We start from the raw sequence: 21,769 nt of genomic DNA, 5'->3' as shown, positions 1-21,769 counted from the left end.
AATCAGTCGTGTCCGACTCTTTGCGACCCCATGGACTGTAGCCCACCAGGCTCCTCCATCCATGGAATTTTCCAGGCAAGAGTACAGGAGTGGCTTGCCATTTCCTTCTCTAGGGGATCTTCCTGACCCAGGGATCGACCCCGCGTCTCCCGCATTGCGGGCGATGTCTGAGCCACCAGGTAAGCCCCAGTGCGGGCAGGGTGGGACACAAGACTGGAAGCCAGCAGGCACCGGCCTGGGCTCCAGCTGTTTTTAAAAAATACATCGCATTCCAAACTTTGCTTCCATTATCACATCTTCTCTCTGATTTTGCTTCCCCTGCCCTTTTTTTTTAATTAGTTAATTATTTTATTTGGCTGCAGCTGGGCCTTTGTTGCTCTTCACCAAATTCTCATTGCCGTGGCTTCTCTTCTTGCCGAGCACCATCTCTAGGTGCTTGGGCTTCAGTAGTTGTAGAACATGGGTTTATTTGCCCCCTGGCATTTGTGAGATCCTCCCGGGGACCAGGAATCCAACCCATGTCTCCTGCATTGGCAGGTGGATTCTTAACCACTGGATCACCAGAGAATCCCTGGCTCCCTCTTATGAGGACTTCTGTGCTTACACTGAGCCTACCTGGATAATCCAGGAAACTTTGCCCTTTTCAAGATCTTTAATCACATGTGCAAAGTCCCTTTTGCTCCCTAAGGTAACACATTCTCAGGGATTAAGATGTGGGCATCTTTGAGGGAACCATTATTTTGTGAACTACAAACACCAAACAGCAAAGTAGTCAATTTCCCAGCAACAGAAGAATGGGTAATTGCAGTGTAATTGCCCAATGCAATATTATGCAGCAGTGAGAACAATCATCAATGATTTGCAATATTGTGAGTGAACCTCAGGAACATAATGCGTGAAAAAAAGCCAGAATCAGAACACTGTAGGAGTTCTGGTGTATAAAGCAGAGAGAGGGGAAATCTCTCTATGGTAGAAGTCAGGATATAGTGATTACCCTGGATGTGGGGGTTCCCAACTGGGCTGGAATGTGAGGGGACTTTGGGGGATAGTGTTGATCCTTTGTGTCTTAATCTGGGAGCTAACTTGTTTGGAAATGTGTCAGTCTGTGAAAAAATCCATTAAACTATACCTGTAAGGTACAAGCACTTTTCTGTGTGTATATTTTACTTCAATGAAAAGAATAACACTTGTCATGACAAGGGAGGAAGGATAGGGTCTTATGAGCACAAGGAACCCTCAACTGCTGTAACTTGGGGTAGTGTGGAAAGCTGAGGCTTTAGACTCAGGTCTACAATCCCATCTCTTTCACTGATTCTCTGCTCTTCTGCAGATTACTTGAGCTTTTTGGTTAGGGGCTTCCTCCTCTAGAAAATGGGAGTAATAATACTTGCTGCCCAACTGAATGTGTTGCATATGTGAAATAACATATGTTAAAACAAGTGGAACATAACAAGGGCTGAGGAAATATGGCTTCTTCTCTCACTTTGTTCTTAAGTCTTTCTTTCAACAGAGCAAATACACAACATTAAAAAAAAAAAGGAAAGAAATAACCCCCTCAGAAGCTGCACTTTTTTTTCATCTTTCATGCCATGTTTAAAAATGTTCGCCAAGAACTTTATGAAAAGTTGCTCCACATCCTATAAAACTGATTTTAAAAAATCTTTGTTTCTTTATAAACAGTGCCTATTTCTTTGTAAAACTGCCAGTTTCATTGTGAAGGTTCTTTAACAAAGGGGAGCCACTTGAGATCATGAAAGCATCAGGTGTCACTTCCACGAGTCATAACTTCTTCAGGAAAAATTCCAGGAGCCTGGTGGAAATAGAGCCACTCTGCACTTCTTCCTACGAGGCAAACACGGCCTAGAGCATTTCACTTCTATCCTTGTGATCGGAAAGAATGTCTAGAGACCAAACCAAACTCACACGTCACTGGGCATATCTAGTCTTCCTTGCACTGCAGCAGGGCACGAGAAACAAAGATGAAATAAACATAGGTAGAAATGGTTTCCCATGAAACACAAGAACATGGCATAGTTGAAATTGGGATGGAAATCTGGAGCCTGAGAGACCATTTAAAGAGTTTGGGGCTCTTAGAATTACTGTGCTTGGTCAAGGTCACTCAGACCCACACACAGTCTGGTTTACAGCCCTCTTCCCAGGGGTTTTTAAGTCATGGTTTACATTTCCCATTGCAAGCCAGAATCTTTTATTTGCAAAGCTTAATTCTTTATTTGTATTTTTTACCCCCATTTTTATTGCCACTGGTGTTATTTCAACATCATTTAAATTTTGATCTCTATCTTGTACCCTCCCCTCTGCTGACTGCCCAGATTTCCCCATTCTATCTTTGCCCAGATGGCTCTCCACTCCCACTCCTCCGCGAGGCTTACTCCTCCCAAGTACGGACCTGTCTGCACCTCCACCAGGGTGTTTGCCCTGCTTCTTGTGTCGGTATCAGTTCATCACACCTTCAGGGAAACCTGGATCACTGTGTTTATCACCACAAACTATTTTTTTTTTAATTTTGATTTTTGGTTCATCATAGATTTTTTTAAATCAATTTTTATTTATTTTTTTGCCTTGTGGCATGCAGGATCTTAGTTTGCCAACCAGGGATTGAACCCATGACCCCTGCTGTGGAAGCATGGAGTCTTAACCCCTGGACCGCCAGGGAAGTCCCATAAACTATCTGTTTCATGCCCTATATCATGCACTCCTTCAGCACAAGAGCTGTGTTCTTTACTTCTGCCTTCCAAGTGTCTAGTTTAGAAAGGGTTCTATAAATGTTTGTTGAGTGAATGAGATGGATGTCAGTCTATTGGCCACCAGCTAGAGGCAGCAAGAAGAGAAAGTCCTCTTCCTTTTTTGTTTTTTTTTTTTTGGTATCTTCAAACAGTCTTTTGTTACAAGTGCTTTCATTTTTAACATCACAGTGCTTTATTTGCCCAAAAAACTAATACCAGTAATTATTCTTAGCCCTTTGCTCTTTCGTGTCTCTCCCCTTACTCAGAGCACATTTCTTACTGTACAACCATTTCCCTGATACATTAGACCACTTTCATCTGTCAAGTCAGTGATGTTAAGCCACATATAGGAAAGAAATGAGTGGAAGAACTGCAGGTAACTGGTGAAGTACGACTGCCTTATTCTTACCTTAACATCAGAAAAATTGCTTCCTGGCAGATAGAGTGACCATCCCATTCTGTTTATACAGAGATTTTTAATAGAAAAGGCTGAAGAGCTGTGAATGGTAACCAACCATTATGCATAGATACGTTTTTCACTTTGCATGATGGTTGTTCTTTTCCTCATCCCCAATTAAAATCTAAATTTAAAAACTGTAAGTCATTCTCCTTAACAGTACATTAATACAAGCTCAATTTTATAGGAAAGACAAGTCTTCTTATCAGACAGGAGCTCAAATTTGAAAATAAAAGCAAACGAAGTATCTCTCCAAGTCAAGCTCCTATAAACTGTGAAACAGTATAAATTGGTGCTTGAAAAGGCAGTATTAAAGGAACGATCAGTTTTCCCCAGTCAACAGCAGAGTAGTGATGAGGATAGTCTTTCACTGGGACTGAACCCTGGCAGTCTGATTTCAAAGCTCCTGCTATCTCCCATGAAAACAAGAGCAGTCCAAATGATCAATGCAAAGAATCCATAAGAACAGGCTGCTCTTTCAGAATTTTAGCAATCACAGGGAGAGAGAGATGGGGAAGTCACATGAAAGAAAAGCAGGGTCAAGAAAAATATTTTCAGGGAAGGAGAGTTTTGAGCCTGATGTAAGCTTGACCAGAAAGAGCTAAGGGAGGAGGAGAGATTAAGACATGAGGCAAGGGGTGGGAGTGGGGCTGGCAAGTAGCAGAAAATCGCCTGTTGTCCAGTGCCCCGCCGGAAGACTGTAACTCATGGAATCCAGAGAAGGATGGATGGACTTGACTCTGAAAGGTGATGAAACTCTGAAACAAGGAAGAGAAGTGAGCAGAAAATGGATGAACATAAAAAATAAATTTTATGTCAGAGAGAAAGGAGATTGAGAGTTCACCGATTTTGGCTTCAAGGATCTCTGAGAAATAGAAAGTAATTTCTTCTGTTGAGAGGAAAGGAAGTCGAGGGCTGGGGTTTGCACAGTGGAAAAGGAGCTCAGAACACCTGATCTTAGGCACAAGGTATGGAGGTAAAAGATAAGTCTGAGACTTTCTGAAATTCACTTGAGACCACAATTCAGGAGCAATCTTTGTGCTGTGATGAGCAAGGGCTTGAGAAAAAGGAGTTTGGTGCTTGACACTTTATTCTGTTACATAATTACTGCTTGATATGAGGGAGTTTATTAAAGCTCTCTTACTTCATTTCCCCTATAAAACAAGTTAATAATCCTTGCCCCCTTCCTACCCCATAGGACTTTAACAAGCATTAATTACTGTCTTCAAAGTGTCCCAAGTGCCTTGGGAAAGCCCTGGGTAAGGACTTTCTTCATCATTTTTATTGTGACTGCGATTGCATTGCCCCACCCTCTGTTTAGAAATGAGTTGAAATATAATCTTAACAACTTCCTTCACTCAATTCCAAAATGTGTTTGCTAAACCACCTGAAATTGGCCGTGGAGACATCAGATACAAAAAAAAGAACAAACTCCAAAATGTCTGGTGGCTTCTAAACTGAAAAGGAGAATTTCGAAGTTAAACCACAAATAGAATAGGCAGTCGTTTTAGAATGCATTGATCTATCCAGAATAGTGAACTCAAGGGAAGGATTTCAAACTGAACCTTCCCTCAAAGTACCAAGTGAAGACCAGAATGCCATCATAATGAATACCTTCATGCTTCATTTAGCAGTGTCTCAGTGCCAAGGCATCCATTGTTCTACACAGTTGGTTCTAGGTCATTATTTAACATAATCCCAATTCCTTCCTTCCTTCATTCCATTATTCAGTGAATGGATGTTGATCCTCTGCATGTGCCGACACCATGTGAGTCCTGAGACCATGCTAGCATCCGCTAGCCACACACACCTTTCCCCTTTGTATAATGGTTCTTCCATTATCTACGATGTTGTAGTACTTCTATTTTCATTTCTTTTTGATTGAAGCATAAAATAAACTAGAACTGAAACTCTGAGTCATCTGCCCATTGGCTGAGTTGACTATATTTATTGGTATTAGGGCATGGAAAGGACTGCATAATATCTCTGGTATCAAAAATTTGCTGACCTTCATCCAAATAACTGTTATCAAGTGCTAATTACCCCATGCATATTATGGGCCATGAAATCACTCGTGTGGGATTATCAGAACTTCACTTAGAAATGAAAGTTATTTTGCAAGTTCCTTTCTGATAATAGCAGCTACTTGTTATAGGATATGGTTGCTATAGTGATACAGGAACAATGAAAATTCTTACTTTTCTCCAAGTTTGCTTCTTTGAACTTAACTTGAGATGCTATGTGGTCTAGCTGATTCTCATGATACAGGTTGAGTTTTTCTGCTTCTTCAGACTGTATGAGATAGACTTATCTTTTATTCTTCTGCACTATCTGAGGACCTCAGAGAGGCTATAGTTGACAGGACGTTGGGATTGGAGGGGTGGAAGGAACAAAAGGAATTTCTCAAGACTAAAGTCATAGAGCTGTCAGTGCAGTATTTCTAGTTGACAGATTTATCATGGCTATGAATTAGGTTTTGTGGCATAGAGTTTGCTTTGAACCCCCAAAACAGTGTGGAGAGAGAATCAAGATTCTTGCAGCCATTCCATACTGAGAAATACAGAGAAGGTTGTTTATGTGGCTGTGTGCATGCTCACAATTCCTTTGACAATTCCTTATGTTTATATCATGTGAAACCATCAAAAACAGTTTTTTATGTGTCCTACATTTGAGTTTTCATATTGCTATATTTGGATCTAATTCTACAACCGCTTTAACCCCATCGGAAATCAATTTCAATTTTTTTCCCAAAATGCCTCACAAAATAAAGTGATCACCAGGGTCCAGGAATTTTGCCCCAAGAAAATGATAGGGAAGCAAATGTAAAGGTAAAGTGAGAGTTTACAGGGATCACAGCCTTGTCTAATTCAATGAAACTATAAGCCATGCCGTGTAGGGTCACCCGAGTGGACGGGTCACAGTGGAGGGTTCTGACAAAATGTGATCCACTGGAGAAGGGAATGGCAAACCACCTTAGCATTCTTGCCTTGAGAATCCCATGAACAGTGTGAAAAGGCAAAAGTGAGAGTTCAGAGAAGCCCAAATGTGAGAACCAATCCAAGAAGCCCAAAGAGCAAAGCCAATTATAGCCAATACAGTTTATATAGGGAAAGGGCAAAGATTTCCCAAGTCCCAATTTGTAGCCGACTGTTTTCCTATGACAGTAGCGACAATACTTTCCATTGCACGCATGTTCCTAGAACTTTGCCATTCTCCCATCAGGAAGTGAAGTCTGTCATAGACATAGAGAGCAGACTTGCGGTTGCCAAGATGGGTGATGGGGAGGGATAGATTAGGAATTTGAGATTAGCAAGTGCAAACTATTATATATAGAATGAATAAACAATGAGGTACAACAATATAGCACCGGGGAACTATATTCAATATTCTGTGATAAACCATAATGGAAAAGAATAGATGTGTATAACTGAGTCACTTTGCTGTACAACAGAAATTAACACAACATTGTAAACCAACTATACTTCAATGAAATAAATTTAAAAATAAAAGAGATGAGTCTATGTTCCATCCCTTGGAGTCTGAACAGGTCTTTGTGACGACTTTGACCAACAAAGTGGGTCAGAAGAGGTACTGTATGACTTCTGAGACTAATTTAAAAAAAATCACACTAATTAAAAAAAAATCCTCCTTGTTCCCTCAGGTAGCTCACAGAACCCAGGCACCATGTTCTGAAGAAGCCTGGACTGGGTTGGTTCACATGGAAAAGTACTGAGTTGCTTGCCCTCATCCTTACTCTCCTCCCATATTCTTTACACAATGAATTCCCATTCTGTTTAAATCATCTATTGGTCTTTTTGCTTTAATCATCACGGCTTTAAAAAATGTTTTAAAACCTGTTAAAGCAAAGTACCACTCAAGCTTCCTCATGAAATTATATTAGCCAGTTTTGGCATTTCAGTGTGCAAATCAACCATTAAAAATCATATATATAAATATATATTTAAATATTGAGTGTTGGCTTCCAGGAGCTGCTGTAAACACAGTATGTCTTTTGGGAGGACACAAGTTATTCCATAACATATATATGTACACACAGTTATATGCTTTCTGGGAACATTGCTCTGTATAACAGCTGAGAATATTAACTTATATTTAAATGACAAAGCTATTCCCCCCAACAATATATTAATTAAATGACTCCCCTCCCTATAAATTAGGGTTACCTAATTTACCACATGTTAAGTTTCAAATATTCTATAATTTGGATTTTTACATTCCATTGTAACCTATTTTTCTGCCTTTGTTATTGTTGTTTAATCACTAAGTTTGTCTGACTCTTTGCAACCCCATGGACTGTAGCCCACCAGGCTCCTCTGTCCATGGGATTTCCCAGGCAAGAATACTGGAGTCGGTTGCCATTTCCTTCTCCAGGGGATCTTCACGACCCAGGGATCAAGCCCACATCTCTTGCTTGGCAGGTTGGTTCTTTACCACTGAGCCACAAGGGAAGACTTTTACTTATTATACTTTCATAATATGTGTTGTTAACTTTCAGAATAACTAGCCCTCATTACTCTTATTTATTAAAATTGCCTTATTCTTACCTGTTTATTGTTCCAGATATTTTCAGAGGCTTTTTTTAATTCCATCAAAAATTAGGATTATATTAAAATTTCATTAAGCAAATATTAAGGGAAGGTATAAATTCTCATTTAACCTGAAAAGACACACAAATAAGGTGGAGCAGGTGGGCCTGAACTTTTCCATCCACTTTACACACTAGAAACCTGCCTCTTATTTCCTGCCCAGACACTTGTTGGATTACCAGGTAGCACTGACAGCTCCAGTCTGCAGTTCATCCAGGATCAAGGCAGCCTACAGGGCATCCTTGGCCTTTGTGCCTGGGTGCCCTGTGAACTTTCAACTCATTAAAGTGCTTCCCTGATCCAAGGTCATCTGGATCCTCCCTGAGATAGGCCTGGTTTCCCAGTGGCCAAACCAGCCACCCAACTTTCTTCTTGCCACATCCTTTCATCCCCACCAGGATGCCTGAGATTACCTGACCCTGAGCCAGTTCATTGTGTATGTGGGGTGACTCCAAAGGCAGTAGGAGTCAGGCTCTGGGGAAATGCAGAGATAAAATAATCTGAACAGACTCAAAGGTCTCAGGGCACATGACACAACAAGGCTTACCATGGCATCCTTTTTTTTAACTACTTTATTTATGTGTGACTAACAACAGAATGGGAAAGACTAGAGATCTCTTCAAGAAAATTAGAGATACCAAGGGAACATTTCATGCAAAGATGGGCTTGATAAAGGACAGAAATGGTATGGACCTAACAGAAGCAGAAGATATTAAGAAGAGCTGGCAAGAATACACAGAAGAACTGTACAAAAAAGATCTTCATGACCCAGATAATCAAAACGGTGTGATCACTCACCTAGAGGCAGACATCCTGGAATGTGAACTCAAGTGCGCCTTAGAAAGCATCACTATGAACAAAGCTAGTGGAGGGGATGGGATTCCAGTTGAGCTATTTCAAATCATGAAAGATGATGCTGTGAAAGTGCTGCACTCAATATGCCAGCAAATTTGGTAAACTCAGCAGTGGCCACAGGACTGGAAAAGGTCAGTTTTCATTCCAATCCCAAAGAAAGGCAATGCCAAAGAATGCTCAAACTACTGCACAATTGCACTCATCTCACACGCTAGGAAAGTAATGCTCAAAATTCTCCAAGCCAGGCTTTAGCAATACGTGAACCGTGAACTTCCAGATATTCAAGCTGGTTTTAGAAAAGGCAGAGGAACCAGAGATCAAATTGCCAACATCCACTGGATCATGGAAAAAGCAAGAGAGTTCCAGAAAAACATCTATTTCTGCTTTATTGACTATGCCAAAGTCTTTGACTGTGTGGATCACAATAAACTGTGGAAAATTCTGATAGAGATGGGAATACCAGACCACCTGACCTGCCTCTTGAGAAACCTGTATGCAGGTCAGGAAGCAACAGTTAGAACTAGACATGGAACAACAGACTGGTTCCAAATAGGAAAAGCGGCACGTCAAGGCTGTATATTGTCACCCTGCTTATTTAACTTATATGCAGAGTACATCATGAGAAATGCTGGGCTGGAAGAAGCACAAGCTGGAATCAAGATTGCCGGGAGAAATATTAATAACCTCAGATATGCAGATGACACCACCCTTATGGCAGAAAGTGAAGAGGAACTAAAAAGCCTCTTGATGAGAGTGAAAGAGGAGAGTGAAAAACTTGGCTTAAAGTTCAACATTCAGAAAATGAAGATCATGGCATCTGGTCCCATCACTTCATGGGAAATAGATGGGGAAACAGTGGAAACAGTGTCAGACTTTATTTTTGGGGGCTCCAAAATCACTGCAGATGGTGACTGCAGCCATGAAATTAAAAGACGCTTACTCCTTGGAAGGAAAGTTATGACCAACCTAGATAGCATATTCAAAAGCAGAGACATTACTTTGCCAACAAAGGTCCGTTTAGTCAAGGCTATGGTTTTTCCAGTGGTCATGTATGGATGTGACAGTTGGACTGTGAAGAAAGCTGAGCTCCGAAGAATTGATGCTTTTGAACTGTGGTGTTGGAGAAGACTCTTGAGGGTCCATTGGACTGCAAGGAGATCCAACCAGTCCATTCTAAAGGAGATCAGTCCTGGATGTTCTTTGCAAGGAATGATGCTAAAGCTGAAACTCCAGTACTTTGGCCACCTCATGCAAAGAGTTGACTCATTGGAAAAGACTCTGATGCTGGGAGGGATTGGGGGCAGGAGGAGAAGGGGACGACAGAGGATGAGATGGCTGGATGGCATCACTGACTCGATGGACGTGAGTTTGAGTGAACTCCAGGAGATGGTGATGGACAGGGAAGCCTGGCGTGCTGCAATTCATGGGGTCACAAAGAGTCGGACACGACTGAGTGACTGAACTGAACTGAACATATGAAGAGCTGTACATATTGAGGGTACACAACTTGATGAGTGTGGGATTAAACACATACCTAAGAAACCTAGTCAAAGCTATGGTTTTTCCAGTAGTCATGTATGGATGTGAGAGTTAGACTATAAAGAAAGCTGAGCGCCCAAGAATTGATGCTTTTGAACTGTGGCATTGGAGAAAACTCTTGAGAGTCCCTTGGACTGCACGGAGATCCAACCAATCCATCCTAAAGGAAATTAGTTTTGAATATTCATTGGAAGGATTGATGCTGAAGGTGAAGCTCCAATACTTCGGACACCTGATGTGAAGAACTGACTCATTTGAAAAGACCCCGATTCTGGGAAAGATTGAAGGCAAGAGGAGAAGTAGACGACAGAGGATGGGAAGGTTGGACGGCATCATCTACTCAACAGACATGAGCTTGAGTAAGCTCTGGGAGTTGGTGATGGACAGGGAAGCCTGATGTTCTGCAATCCATGGGGTCACAAAGATTCAGACGCAACTGAGTGACTGAACTGAACTGAACTGAAGAAACCATCACCATCATCGTTCCCCACTTTTGTTGGAAGAATAATTACCGTGAGCTCTTCTCTCTTAGCAGTTTTAAGTATACAGTATAATATTGTTGGCTATAAGCTCATGCTATAAAGTAGGTCTCCAGAACTTATTTATCCTATGTAACTGAAACTGTATCCTTTAATGGTCATTTCCTCCTCCCTGTAGACCCCAGAAACCTCATTCCACCTTCCGTTTCTATGAATTTGGCTATTTTCGATTCTATACATTAGTAAAATCATACAATGTGTTTTTGTGTGTCTGGCTTATTTCACTTACCAGTGCTACTCAGGTTCATCCATATTGTTGCAAATGGACAGATTTCCTTTTTTAAAAGACTGATCAATATTGCACGGCATGTATGTATCACATTTTCTTTATATAATCATCCATCAATGGACATTTCAGCTATTTCCATATCTTGGCTATTTTAAGTAATGCTGCAATGAACATGGAAGTGCAGCTATCTCATCAAGATCCTGATTTCAATTCCTTTTGGATAAATATCCAGAAATGGGATTACTAGATCATGTGGTAGATCTTTTTTTAAATTTTGTGAGAAACCTTCGTACTGCTTTCCATAATAGCTGTACTAATCAACATTACCATCAGCATTACAAGGGCTCCCTTTCCTCCACATCCTGTCAGCATCCTGTCAGTAGCCATCCTAACAGGGTATGAGGTGACACCTCATTGTGGTTTTGATTTTAATTTCCTTCATAATTAGTAATGTTGAGCACCTTTTCATGCATTTGTATGTCTTCTTTGAAGAAGAAGGTCCTTTGCTTATTTTTAATTGGATTTTTTGTGTGTGTGTGTGTTTTTTTTTTGCTATTGAGTTGTATTCCTCATATATTTTAGATATTAACCCCTTATCAGATTATGGTTTACAAACATTTTTTTTTCCATTGCATAAGTTGCTTTTTCGTTTTGTGGGTTCTTTCCACTGTGGTGCAGAAACATTCCAGTTTAATGTGTCCCTATTTTATTTTTGCTTCTGTTGCCTGTGCTTTTGGTGTCGTATCTGAAAAATTATTGCCAAGACCAATGTCAAACAGCATTTTCCCAGAGTTTTACAGTTTCAGGTCTTAAGATCAAGTCTTTAATTCATTTCGAGTTGATTTTTGTTTATGTTGTAAAGAATCCAGTTTCATTCTTTTGCATGTAGATATTCCATTTTCTCAACACCATTTATTAAAGATAATGTTCTTTTCTCATTGTGCATTCTGGCTGCTTTTGTTGAAGATTGATTGATGATATACATGTGGTTTATTTCAGGGCTCTCTATTCTGTCCATTGGTCTATATGCCTGTTTCTATGCCAGTACCATATTATTTTGATTACTATTGCTTTGTAATATAGTTTGAAATTCAGAAGTGTGGTGATTTCAGCTTTGTTCTTCTTGCTAAAAATTACTTTGGCAGCTTGGGGTCTTTTGCAGTTCTAAATACATTTTAGAATTATTTTTACTATTTCTATAAAATATCCATGGGATCTTTTCTTGAACACCTGATGACATAGGATTTCTGAAAATTACCAAGTGCCTGTCACTTCTCCATTCTTGTTACTGCTAAAAAGAGAAGAAAAGAAAAATCAGTATCCTATCAGACTCCAAGCCATTTTCTCCCTCTTTCAAAGTCAGTTTCTTTATCCCAGAAAAACACTGCAGAGATAACTAATGAGTTGTTTATTTGCTGTTCAGGCTCTGCTACAACTGCTATGACCTGTGAAGGGATATATCTTTGCAAAGCCTGACTGCTTTGTTGCAAAAGCCTGAAGACCACATATTCTCCTGCCTATAGACTAAGCCAGACAACTGATCACCCAGACAAGATATTTTTCTTTTTCATTTCTTTCTTTTGCCTTCTCCTCCTTTGTTCGTTTGATTTACAATTCTGTGCTGCTGAATGAACAATACACTTCCCAGCAGCCATAAAGCAAGAAAAATTCAGTTAGGATTATAATCACAATTTCAATTATTTACACATGTTAGAAAATATTGCCATTGGGTTCTCAGAGTTATTTACTCTGGTGTTTTCTTCTATTTGGAAGTGCTAAAATATTAGCTCTATTCATTGCAAACTGGTTGTTTTTAACATGATTCTTCCCCCTCCCTTGACCCTGTCTGAAATCCAATTTACAGTCTGCTAAAGGCCTCATAAGTTTTTTATGGATTATTTCCTGGGGTCACATTAATCTGGCTCCTTGTTACTTTGCACTAATTTCACTTTGCCACAGTAAAGTAACGACATTCGATCTCTTGGGAATTAATCCATAGAGACCTCTTAATGAGACAAAGCCAGAATGGAATACATCTACTGTATTTAATTGTCCCAAGCACAATGGAGAAGAAGGAAGAGGTTGTTCTGCCCTTCTGGGCAATGTAACTTGGGGCTCAATTCTGGGGAGAGAGGGGAGAAGTGAACAGAGAGAAACAGAAGATGCACAGTGAGAGCAGCCAGAAGCTGGGTATGGCCAAGGCTCAGGACTCTTTTTGCTTCCAGTGGGTTAGAGCCACGACCAGCAAACCAGGCAGAGGAGAGGCAGAGAGAGCAAACAGAACAGTGAAGAAGGACAGGTGGGAGGGGAGAGACTTCCCTGCTTTCACTGAACATATGCTCTCACAGGACATGACTTCTCTCCTCCAGTCATCTCGCTCTCAAAGCCCACTTTGTATACTCATTACAGGCACTTTTGTCTTCAGTGGAAACTTAAGTGATGAGAAGACAGAGCAAGATTCTGCTCCCCTTTTCTCTTGCGGAGGTCTAGGGTTGTTAAGATTTCCTTTTCCAAGAAACAAAAGCAACAAACTCTTGCAAAGTTTTGCAATGCGTTAAAGCAAAAACTTAACATTTATTTGAGAAGAAAAGAAGAGTTTCTGTCAAACTGTAAACTGACGATAAGAATGACTTGCAACTATAATTTTATGATGAATTGATACAGAAAATATGAAACAGTACCGATGAACCTATTTGCAGGGCAGGAATAGAGATGCAGACGTAGAGGATGGATTTTTGGACATAGTGGAAGTAGGAGAGGGTGGAACAAATTGAGAGAGTAGCATTGAAATACCCACTCCAGTGTTCTTGCCTGGAGAATCCCAGGGATGGGGGAGCCTGGTGGGCTGCCGTCTATGGGGTCACACAGAGTCGGACACAACTGAAGCAACTTAGCAGCAGCATTGAAATATATACAGTACAATGTGTGAAATGACTTCCCAAGTGGCTCAGCAGTAAAGAATCTGCCTTTAATGCAGGAGACAGAGGAGACACAGGTTCAATCCCTGGATCAAAAAGATCCCCTGGAGGAGGGTATGGCAAATGACTTCAGTGTTTTTGACTGGAAAATCCCATGGACAGAGAAGCCTGGCAGGCTACAGTCCACAGCGTCACAAAGAGTCGGACCATGAGTGAAGTGACCATGCATACATGCATCCACATGTAAAACAGATAGTGGGACATATGGCTTGGTGCTCTGTGATGACCTAGAGGGGTGGGATGGGAGAGCAGGGAGTAGAAGAGAGGTTCAAGAGGGAAGGAATATATGTATATTATGGCTGGTTCACATTGTTGTATGGCAGAAACCAATACCATATTATACAGCAATTATCCTTCATTTAAAAATTTTTAATAAATAAAAATAAAAAGCATTTAAAGAGAATATCTGTTGAGAGAATGTAGAGAGAATGCATGTCAAGCCCCTAGCATGGTGACTTGATATGAAAAGTCATCTAGAAAGGGCAGCTGATATTATTTACATTGCCATTATATTCTTCAAGCAGATTTTTGTCATTTAGCAACAACTGGCCACTAAAAACACACTTAGGAATAAATTACTTTTTTAAAATGCACACTCATCAAGTGTCTTCTTACTGAATTTTCATATCAGTCAGGTAAGATGAGCAGGTAGTATAATTCTGTTTCACAGATAAGGGAACAGGCTATGGAGGTTAAGTGAGTGTATATAAGCTCAGTCACTAAGTTGTGTCCAGCTCTTTGCAACCCCATGGACTATAGCTTGGCAGGCTCCTCTGTCCATGGAGTTTTCTAGGCAAGAATACTGGAATAGGATGACATTTCAAAGAGTCGGACACAACTGAGCGACTGAACTGAACTGAACTGAACTTCCTACTCCAGGGGATCTTCCTGACCCAGGGATCAAACCCACGTCTCCTGCACTGGCAGGCAGATTCTCCACTGAGCCACTAGAGAAGCCCCATGGGGGTTAACTAACAAATGGTAAATAGTTGCTCTGGGATGAGAACTAGGATGCTTCTCTCAGTTCTTTCCTATCTCCTCTCTTCTTAATTATCTTCCTGCCAAATGTGATCTGAACTTTTCCTGCTGTGTCAGAGACTGAAGGGGAAGTGGATGGAGTCTGTCTATCAAGACTGGAATATTAGCAAACTCCCTTGGCCAAAGCATACAAGTCACATGCTCCAAATTACTTTATCAGTAAAAGAGCTGATACATTGATCTCCATCTATATTGCAACCAGATCCAACTCTTGAACTGGAAAGATAAGAAAAGTGTGTTATATCCTGGTACCTTTCTCTCCGCCCACCCACAAATAATAAATAATATGTAAAGGAAAAATATCAATAACCTCAGAAATGCCGAGGACACCACCCTTATGGCAGAAAGTGAAGAGCAGCTAAAGAGCCTCTTGATGAAGGTGAAAGAGGACAATGAAAATCTGGCTTAAACTCAATATTCAAAAAACTAAGATCATGGCATCCAGTCCCATCACTTCATGGCAAATAGACAGAGAAACAATGGAAACAGTGACAGACTATTTTCTTGGGCTCCAAAATCACTGCAGATGGTGACTACAGCCATGAAATTAAAAGACGTTTGCTCCTTGGAAGAGAAGCCTTGACAAACCTAGACAGTGTATTGAAAAGCAGAGACATTACTTTACCGACAAAAGTCCATATAGTCAAAGCTATGGTTTTCCAGTAGTCATGTATGGATGTGAGAGCTGGACCATAAAAAAAGCTGAGCACCGAAGAACTGATACTTTTGTACTATGGTGTTGGAGAAGACTCTTGAGAATCCCTTAGACTGCAAGGAGATCAAACCAGTCAGTCCTAAACGAAATCAACCCTGAATATTCATTGGAAGGACTGATGCTGAAGCTGAAGCTCCAATACTTTGGCTACCTGATGTGAAGAGCCAACTCATAGGAAAAGACCCTGATTCTGGGACAGATAGAAGGCAGGAAGAGAAGGGGACAACAGAGGATGAAATGGTTGGATGGCATCACTGAATCAATGGACATGAGTTTGAGGAAGCTCCAGGAGATGGTAAAGGACAGTGAAGCCTGGTGTGCTGTAGTCCATGGGGTTGCAAAGAGTTGAACATGACTGAGTGACTGAACAACAACAAACTATCAATGAAAATGAGGCAACACTGGGGAACTGTATTCTATTGTGCAGATGAAAATTGCAAGTTGTCTGATCTTTATGTTAATATGAAGCCAGCATACAAAGTGGGAAAATTGCATTACCCTAATTGTTATCTCAGAAGATAATTTTATTTTGAAGAGACATTAAAAAGGGAAAATATTATTTCTGGACTTGGCAGAAGAGACAGTTAAATTGTGTGTTATAGATAGATGTGATCAAAATCAGGAGTTCAAATCATTGTGTAACAAAAAAGTTAGTGGCTGACCCTAATATGATACTAAATTAAAAAGTCATTATAATGATGATAATTTCATATACAGCGTAATCAAGGGCAGTTTTGAGTAATGGTAATTCAATGACTTTTTCTACATCAATACATCCACTAACATCCTTCAGATAAGATTTAGGCTGGTGCTTAAATTGTGAAACTACATTTAGTGAAGTTTCCATTTGTCCTTAGTTCATCCATCAGTTCTTCCCAAAAGACTTCAATAGCAGAGCATTCATTAATCACTCTTTAATATGTTGGATGCATTACATGATATATTTCCATCTCCCTTTCATTTAGACTTAGTTGCCAATATACTTTCAGAATCAAAATTAATTAAAAGAAATCAAGTTCAGTGATTAGGCATTGTCCCTGGCATTTGATCTTGAGTAGTAATGTAATGGAAAGAAAAGTCAATAGCTGATGCATTTTTCTAGCCTTAAATATTTCAAACTAAAACAAACACTTCTCTTAAAAAACTTCAAGGCATAAAAGTCCTTCATCTGAAAGGAGATTCCCAATTGCCAGAGAGAAAGAGCGTTGTAATTTAGGCATGACCAGTTGTCCCATAAATCTATCCAAACTATAGTAGGAACTAAATTTTTCAATGTGGAACCTCTGGCACAGAGTAAACACAATAGAAAAATTGAAAATGGGTAATGTCTAGTCAGGGAAGAAGAAATATAAACAAAATATATTTGGGGGAAATTCAACCTTACCAGTAGTCAAAGAAATAAAGATCAAACCAAACTTTCACTTTCAGATTTTTTAAATCAATAATTGTCAAAATTCTGTCCATAGCAAAGGATCCAGGGCTTGCTGATAAGAATTAAACACCTTAAACAATTTTAAAAATCAGATTAAATAGGAGATCAACAGTTTTCAGAAACTGGACAACTGTTTGGTAGGATAGTCAGTCTGAGAGAAGGGAAGCAAACAAGATAAGCCCTGCAAGTCACCCAGCATAACACCTGGGGAACACTTATTGACCACAGCTTAGGGACCGAGGACCCAACCAGAGCCGAGCAGTCTCCTTCAGCTGAGGAAATAAAGTTTGAGATTCAGAGAGCCCAAGGCAGATCGTATTTTGGAGACAAATTCTGGAGACGGGAGAGCTTCATTGATAAAACTCTGGACATGGGCAGAGAGTGACCCTGAAGTCTTTGGTTAACTCTTGATTAGCACACGTGAGAGAACTATAAAGGCCAAAGAAAGGGAGCAAGTAAAACAACTTCAGGGAGAATAAGTATAAAGAAGAGTTGCGGATTCATTTCGATATATGGCAGAACCAATACAATATTGTAAAGTTTAAAAATAAAATAAAATTAAAAAAAAAAAATAAAACAAGAAGAGTTGCTACTTTCATGAGCCAGAACAGAAAGAACTCCTAACACACAGGGCATTAAATAGAGTCCTCAGAGAATATTGTCTCAGGAGTATGGCCAAATTAACCCTAGACAAAAGACTGCTCTAGGTTTCCCTTAACAAAACTGACAACAAGTAACTGTGTCCCGGAAAGAAGCCCTGAATTATAATGTTTAAAGTGATTTTAAAAATCCAGCAACTAACAACAGAAAATTCACAAAATCTACTTTAAATCAAAAATCATTTTAAAAGCTATTAGTCATGCAAAGAAACAGAAAAATATGGCTCATAATGAGAAGACATGGCAATCAATAGGAACAGATTCAGAAATGGCACACACGATAGACTTAATAAAAGTCAAGGGTGCAAAAAAAAAAGTCAAGGATGCTAATCAGCGATAGTGAATGGACTTCTTACGTTTCAAAAAGTAGAGAAAACTTTATGATCAAGACGATGTGGAAAGTATGAAAACATACAAATTGTGGAAATGAAAAACAGTAATCTCTGAGATGAAAAATAACCCAGGTGGGATTGACAGCAGATTAGACACAGCAGAAGTAGATGGTATGGATAGAACAAAAAGAGTATACAACATGAAACACAAGAGAAAAGATATCATGGGGGAAAGGAAAGAATAGGAAACTACGGAACAATATTAAGTGGATTGACATATGTATAACTGGAGTCTCAGAAGAAGGGGAGGCAGTAAAATATTTGAAGAAATAATGGCTAAATCTGATGAAAATTATAAATTCACAGGTCTGAGAAACTGAGTGACTTTAAGCAAAAGAAACATAAAGAAAGCTGCATCAGTAATAAAAATTTTTTTAAATGACAATAAAAACAAAAGTAAACGAACGGGATCTAATTAAACTTGAAAGCTTTTGTGTAGCAAAGGAAGCCATAAACAAAACAAAAAGACAACCCTAAGAATGGGAGAAAATATTTGTAAATGAAGCAATTGAAAGATGATTAATCTGCAAAATATTCAAACAGCTCATGCAGCTTAACATCAAAAAAAACAAACAATCCAATCAAAAAAAAAAAAATGGGTGGAAGATCTAAATAGACATTTCTCCAGATAAGACATACATATGGCCAAAAAGCACATGAAAAATGCCAGCATCACCAATTATTAGAGAAATGCAAATAAAACCTATAATGAGTATCACCACACATTGGTCAGAATGGTCATCTTAAAAAAAAATTCTATAAACAATAAATGGTGGAAAGAGTGTAAAGAAAAGGAAATTCTCCTACACTCTTTGTGGGAATGTAAACTGGTACATCCCCTATGGAAAACAGTATGGAGATTTCTTTAAAAACTAGGAATAAAACTACCATATGACCCAACAATCCCTTTACTGGCATATACCCTGAGGAAACCATAACTGAAAAAGACACATGTACCCCAATGTTCATAGAAGCACTATTTACAATAGTTAGGACATGGAAGCAACATAGATGTCCTAGATGAGTGGATAAACAAGATGTGGTACAGATATACAATAGAATATTACTCAGCCAAGAAAAAAGAACAAAATAATGCCGCTTGCATTATGGACCTAAAGAATATTATGCTTTGTGAAATAAGTCATACACATATATATACTATATAACACAGATAACTAACAAAAAAAGAAGTCAAAGACAAATACTGAATATTATCATTTATATGTGGAATCTAAAGAGTAATACAAATGAGTGCAAAACTGTAACAGACTCACAAATATAGAAAATAAACCTGTGGTTTTGGGAAAAGGAAGGGGGAGGGGTAAATTAGGGGTTTTGGATTAACAGATACAAACTACCGTATATAAAATAGATAAGCAACAGTATACTGTATAGAAGATGGAATTAAAGCCACTATTTTCTAATAACCTAAAATGGAGTATCATGTACCAAATACTGAATCACTATGCTGTATTCCTGAAACTAACTTGTAAATCAACTGTAGTTCAATTACACAAATAAATAAATAAAGTATTTATATTTTTTGAAAAGCATGGAATGGAACACGGAGCAGTGTTGTGAAATTCTGGCTAGAAAACAGGCCATAACAGGCTGACTGAAGGGAGCGGGATTGTAGGAAGAATCACTACAGTGACGATCACGTCAAAATCAACTTTAATAACACCAAATAAAAGTCGCTAGAGATGATTTCTGCCAAGACAGAAATCGAAAATCGCATCCCACTGAGGTCCCTTCGGCGTTTTTTGCTGAGCCTTCTTCTGAGGGTGGCGCCGGGCGAGGCATGTGAAGTAGACATGTATCACCAGAGCCTAGCTGTCTGCTCCAGAAACCCTTCTGTTCAACTGGGAGGATTGTCAAGACCACCCTTGAGTCCCAGCCTCCTACAACCGTGTTTCCAGAGCCCTGAAGTCACCCTCAATAATCGGAGTGAGATCAGTCAATATCCTTCGTGCCCACATGGATGAAAGTCATGGCACAAGAGTCAGTGAGCCCAGTGTGTCTCTACAGATTTGCAGCATCTGGCCTACATCTGGGCCCCCTCAGATGCTTTTCTTCTCGGAGCCGCCTTCTCCAGCCATCATGCCTCCAGTTCTTGCTCCTCTTTGTGGAAACATTTCTTTCTCTGTGGAAGCAAGTTACTGAGGAGATTCAGAAGGAAAAAAAAAAAAAAACTTTTTCATTTCAAACAGGACATCCCCGATGGCTCAGCAGGTAAAGAATCAGCTTGCAATGCAGAAGACATAGGAGGCAAGAGTTTGGTCCCTGTATCAGGAAGATCCCCTGAAAAAGGAAATGGTTATCCATTCCAGTATTCTTGCCTGGAGAATTCCACGGGCAGAGGAGCCTTGGCGGCCTACAGCCCAAAGCGTCGGAAAGAGTCAGATACTACTAAGCACGCAAAGACAACACAGCAGAACACTCAGACTCATGCCACAAGCAACCATCCAGTGCCTCTCCTCAGACAAAGCAGGGCCACCGAGAACTATACTTGCTACCAACTGCTGAGCACTTACTGAGCTCAAGCACTGTGTGAGTATGTGATTTAATCCTCACAACACCACCTTGAAGCAGGTATTGTTATCTTCTCTTTAAAGATGTAGAAATTAAGATTGGAAGAATGATAATTTGGCAATGTTCTCACAGCTTATAAACACCAGAGTGAGGATTTGAACTCATGTCTATCTGACTCCACTAGCCTGAGGCCTTCTGACAGATAATGAAGAAAACTCCTGGATCCCTTGACATCTCTCTCTCTTTAAAAAAAAAAAAAAAATTCCCTTGACATCTCTCTGTCTTAAAAAAGTCAAACTGTTAAATGTAAGGTTGAACCATGTATAGTCTGTAATGGAACTCAGATGCCTTAAACAACAACTGCTGCTAAGTCGCTTCAGTCGTGTCCGACTCTGTGCGACCCCATAGATGGCAGCCCACCAGGCTCCCCCGTCCCTGGGATTCTCCAGGCAAGAACACTGGCGGGGTTGCCATTTCCTTCTCCAATGCATGAAAGTGAAAAGTGAAAGTGAAGTTGCTCAGTCGTGTCCGACCCTCAGCGACCCCATGGACTGCAGCCTACCAGGCTCCTCCATCCATAGGATTTTCTAGGCAAGAGTACTGGAGTGGGGTGCCATTGCCTTCTACACCCTCCAAATTTCTCCAGAAAAGTATTCAGTGTATATTTGTTATCAGAAGCCAGGAGTCATGACAGCCAAGTTATCTGGAAATAAAGGACTCAGATTTGGTTAGAGAAGTTCATTTGTGGCTCAACTGGCACATTTGCACTTCTGTAAACCTGAGGGTTTCTTCTCATTTATCCACACCTGTGCAAGTGGTGATTCTTCCCATTTGAGTCACCATTAGTCCTGGAAATACACCCAGACAGCTATCAGTAATCTAAACATGAATCCTACTGGCAGAGTACAGGAAAACACGTTCGAATAAATGATTTCGTGGAGAACAGGCTTGGGTTCAAATCCCAGCTGTGCCACTTATTAGACATGCTCCCCCTGGGGAAGTCATAGCTTTCCACACCTCAGTTTTCCTATTTGTGAAATGAGGATAGCAGAG

This window comes from Bos taurus, chromosome 14, assembly GCF_002263795.3.
Source record: "Bos taurus isolate L1 Dominette 01449 registration number 42190680 breed Hereford chromosome 14, ARS-UCD2.0, whole genome shotgun sequence".
Taxonomy (NCBI): domain Eukaryota; kingdom Metazoa; phylum Chordata; class Mammalia; order Artiodactyla; family Bovidae; genus Bos; species Bos taurus.
This window is presented reverse-complemented; position numbering follows the sequence as displayed.